We start from the raw sequence: 4,731 nt of genomic DNA, 5'->3' as shown, positions 1-4,731 counted from the left end.
GATGAAAAAACAAATTCGATAGATTTTTTCAAAGAAATCATCTATAGAATATTTGAACTCCTGATTTCTCGAAACTCAGCATAATTCAAGATGTCTCACCTATACCAAATTGTTCGTCATAATTCATACAACAATGCTGATATAGTGGCTACGAGTTTATCTCTGGATTTTTGAAGAAATTTATTCGACGAAAAAAAAATTGTCGATAAATTTTTTTCAAATAAATCCTCTATAGAATATTTGAACTCCTGATTTCTCGAAACTCAGCATAATTCAAGATATCTCACCTATACCAAATTGTTCGTCATAATTCATACAACAATGCTGATATAGTGGCTACGAGTTTATCTCTGGATTTTTGAAGAAATTTGTTCGATGAAAAAAAAAATTTTCGATAGATTTTTTTCAAATAAATCCTCTATAGAATATTTGAACTCCTGATTTCTCGAAACTCAGCATAATTCAAGATGTCTCACCTATACCAAATTGTTCGTCATAATTCATACAACAATGCTGATATAGTGGCTACTAGTTTATCTCTGGATTTTTGAAGAAATTTGTTCGATGAAAAAAAAATTGTCGATAGATTTTTTCAAATAAATCCTGTATAGAATATTTGAACTCCTGATTTCTCGAAACTCAGCATAATTCAAGATGTCTCACCTATACCAAATTGTTCGTCATAATTCATACAACAATGCTGATATAGTGACTACGAGTTCATCTCTGGATTTTTGAAGAAATTTGTTCGATGAAAAAAAAAATTGTCGATAGATTTTTTCAAATAAATCCTCTATAGAATATTTGAACTCCTGATTTCTCGAAACTCAGCATAATTCAAGATGTCTCACCTATACCAAATTGTTCGTCATAATTCATACAACAATGCTGATATAGTGGCTACGAGTTTATCTCTGGATTTTTGAAGAAATTTGTTCGATGAAAAAAAAAAATTGTCGATAGATTTTTTCAAATAAATCCTCTATAGAATATTTGAGTTGCTGATTTCTCGAAACTCAGCATAATTCAAGATGTCTCACCTATACCAAATTATTCGTCATAATTCATACAACAATGCTGATATAGTGGCTACGAGTTTATCTCTGGATTTTTGAAGAAATTTATTCGACGAAAAAAAAATTGTCGATAAATTTTTTTCAAATAAATCCTCTATAGAATATTTGAACTCCTGATTTCTCGAAACTCAGCATAATTCAAGATATCTCACCTATACCAAATTGTTCGTCATAATTCATACAACAATGCTGATATAGTGGCTACGAGTTTATCTCTGGATTTTTGAAGAAATTTGTTCGATGAAAAAAAAAATTTTCGATAGATTTTTTTCAAATAAATCCTCTATAGAATATTTGAACTCCTGATTTCTCGAAACTCAGCATAATTCAAGATGTCTCACCTATACCAAATTGTTCGTCATAATTCATACAACAATGCTGATATAGTGGCTACTAGTTTATCTCTGGATTTTTGAAGAAATTTGTTCGATGAAAAAAAAATTGTCGATAGATTTTTTCAAATAAATCCTCTATAGAATATTTGAACTCCTGATTTCTCGAAACTCAGCATAATTCAAGATGTCTCACCTATACCAAATTGTTCGTCATAATTCATACAACAATGCTGATATAGTGACTACGAGTTCATCTCTGGATTTTTGAAGAAATTTGTTCGATGAAAAAAAAAATTGTCGATAGATTTTTTCAAATAAATCCTCTATAGAATATTTGAACTCCTGATTTCTCGAAACTCAGCATAATTCAAGATGTCTCACCTATACCAAATTGTTCGTCATAATTCATACAACAATGCTGATATAGTGGCTACGAGTTTATCTCTGGATTTTTGAAGAAATTTGTTCGATAAAAAAAAAAATTCGATAGATTTTTTCAAATAAATCCTCTATAGAATATTTGAACTCCTGATTTCTCGAAACTCAGCATAATTCAAGATGTCTCACCTATACCAAATTGTTCGTCATAATTCATACAACAATGCTGATATAGTGGCTACGAGTTTATCTCTGGATTTTTGAAGAAATGTGTTCGACGAAAAAAAAAATTGTCGATAGATTTTTTCAAATAAATCCTCTATAGAATATTTGAGTTGCTGATTTCTCGAAACTCAGCATAATTCAAGATGTCTCACCTATACCAAATTGTTCGTCATAATTCATACAACAATGCTGATATAGTGGCTACGAGTTTATCTCTGGATTTTTGAAGAAATTTGTTCGATGAAAAAAAAAATTGTCGATAGATTTTTTCAAATAAATCCTCTATAGAATATTTGAACTCCTGATTTCTCGAAACTCAGCATAATTCAAGATGTCTCACCTATACCAAATTGTCGGTCATAATTCATAAAACAATGCTGTCTATAAAACGATGCTGATATGTTTTTTTATCTCTCAAGTTTTGATCGAATATTTTTCAATAATATAAAATAAAATAAAAATAATTTTTTTTTAATAATTTATTTTATGATTTTTTTAAACCTTACCACTCACAACTGACCATTGTCAAGTTTGTCTCACAATATTTGCGTGCATAATTCTTGATTTTGTTACAATTAATCTTCATAAAATATATTGTGTATGAATTTCTGCCATGATTTTGCTATTCTGGCATCACTTTCTAGTTTCAAAGGAAATATTTCAATATGCTTGAAATGTTTCGGACTTGGCCTTAACTTCACATAAGTCACACTGTGCACGCTCGAAAATCATTAACCAATTATCGTTAAAAAGTAACCATTTTCACACCTTTCCGCGTTAAGTCATTTTTTGACTTCTTCCATAGAAGTCATTTTTTGACTTCTCTTGAGAAGTGGAAATATGGTTATTTTTGAACCGCAGTCGATTTCAGCGTATAAGTAAGAAAGTGGTTATTTTTTAACCGCAATGCGAAATGAAGTAGGAGCGTGGTTTCAAAACTGTGAATTACGGCGAAAACTGTTTAAATTCGAATATGTTTAAAAGAGAAATAAAAAACGAACAATTCTTCGGTTTTTAGAACATTTTCTTTGCCAGATTTTTTTGTTGATGCCAATTGACTGCCGAAGCATAAAAAGCATTTGCCAAATTAGTCACCACGGTGGGGCATTTTGTTGAAGTGCATTAGCATCTGCTTGCACAGGTTTCTAGAACGGATATTTTTTTTCTGACATGCCACCGACGGACAGGAAATACAGAAGCAACTCGGAAATTGTGTACTGCTGGACGCTGATCTTAGTTGTGCATTTCCATGCATGCAGCGCCGGGGTGTCGTTGCCGACATATCTAAAAATCGGCTACATTGTTTGCAGGTGGCCGTATCTGCCTTCTTGCTTTGTCCCTTGCTACATTTTTTACATTCACATGTATCATTGTTACCCTAGCAAATGTCCCCACGCACTGGTAACTTGCATCGTTCGTTCGTAATATTGATACACCATCTGGCGTAGCCGGTTGTAGAACTCCGATCGAACTGCCACTCGTAATGCTCGAATTATTAAGTACTTCCGAGTGGATCGCTCCCATTCCATCGCCATCGTTGCAGGTTGCAGTTACTATTGCTTACGCCGCCTCCTGGCGCATTGATTTGACGGTGGATTTTAAACTCTTCGCCTTGAATGAATCGATTGATGCGACCGAGCTGTCTAAAAGGCTGCTTGGTTTGAGCTAGTCCAGCTAGATCTACGAGATTTGTTCGCAACTGTCGACAAAAGATAGCCAAGTTTAGTTTTTTTAACTAGGTCCGACAAAATAGTCATCCAGTTTATTGGAATGAGCGACGTGGCCAGGCACATATTAGAATTGTTTTGTCGACTGGATTCTAAAATCGTAAATTTGACAAATCCAAACATATTGAACAACAAAATTCTACATTACCTGAGTGAGAAGTTCCGATCCGTTCCGATTTTCTGCCAGGCAATTTTTGATGTGGCGGAGATTAAATGAGCTAAATAATTCCGGATCGCTATTTTAGACGCTTTTTTTTCTTTTAATTTTGCTTCATGGTTCCATGATCCGTTAATTAGTCTTCCGGTTGATGTTTCCGGTGAATTACGACAGGATTCAGGCTAATCCCAATGTTTTTTTAATGCAAATTACTGAAATTTAAACTTTGTTCATTTTCATAAGACTGTGCTGACGGTTCGGAACTTCAAGGCTCGGAAGCAGCACCGGGTCACGAATTGTCGTGGGGTCAAACTGATTAGCCGACCAGCTGCATGAAGCTAGTAAGTCAAGCAGTGTATGGTTCCTCCGGCCCTCGGCTCGGCAGATCGTGATCCGGTGGCTTACCGGCGTTGCTTCCGAACTTTGAATTTCCTGTCAGACAGAACGTACAATTAAAAAAAACAATTACCTGTTAGCAGCTTTCAAGAGTTTTCGTATCTGGATCATGCTTACTCGATTTAAAGACACAAACAAGAAAGTTTAAACCTGTTTAAACGTCAATTTTGGAAGAAAATTTAATATTTGCTAAACCACGTACAATTGATCACTTTCAAAATGGCGATGAAGCATTACGAGATTTTACTATAAGTTATGGTTAAATTTTTAACCACATTTGGTTATTGAACGTGAACTTTGAAGATGCTTAAAATTGGACTTGAAAAAATCGTTAAAAAATAACCATATTGGCTGTTTTGTTGCGAAAACCATAAAATGGTTATTTATGAACCAAAAATGGTTATAAAAAAATGAGCGTGTGGTAAGCAAAGACTTTA

General features: G+C 33.7%; 1 long non-coding RNA gene across 1 annotated transcript; it reads right to left on the bottom strand.

The window, feature by feature from the left end:
• Positions 1-3,049: 3,049 nt before the first annotated feature.
• Positions 3,050-4,485, bottom strand: LOC129758825 (uncharacterized). The gene is made up of 3 exons (XR_008740075.1): positions 4,368-4,485; positions 3,890-4,110; positions 3,050-3,833 (listed from the first exon to the last, which is right to left on the bottom strand). It is a non-coding gene; the product is annotated as an uncharacterized LOC129758825 (long non-coding RNA).
• Positions 4,486-4,731: the final 246 nt, after the last annotated feature.

Source organism: Uranotaenia lowii, chromosome 3, assembly GCF_029784155.1.
Source record: "Uranotaenia lowii strain MFRU-FL chromosome 3, ASM2978415v1, whole genome shotgun sequence".
Lineage (NCBI taxonomy): Eukaryota > Metazoa > Arthropoda > Insecta > Diptera > Culicidae > Uranotaenia > Uranotaenia lowii.
The sequence above is the reverse complement of the archived record's forward strand: the minus strand, read 5'-3'. Positions and strand labels throughout refer to the sequence as shown.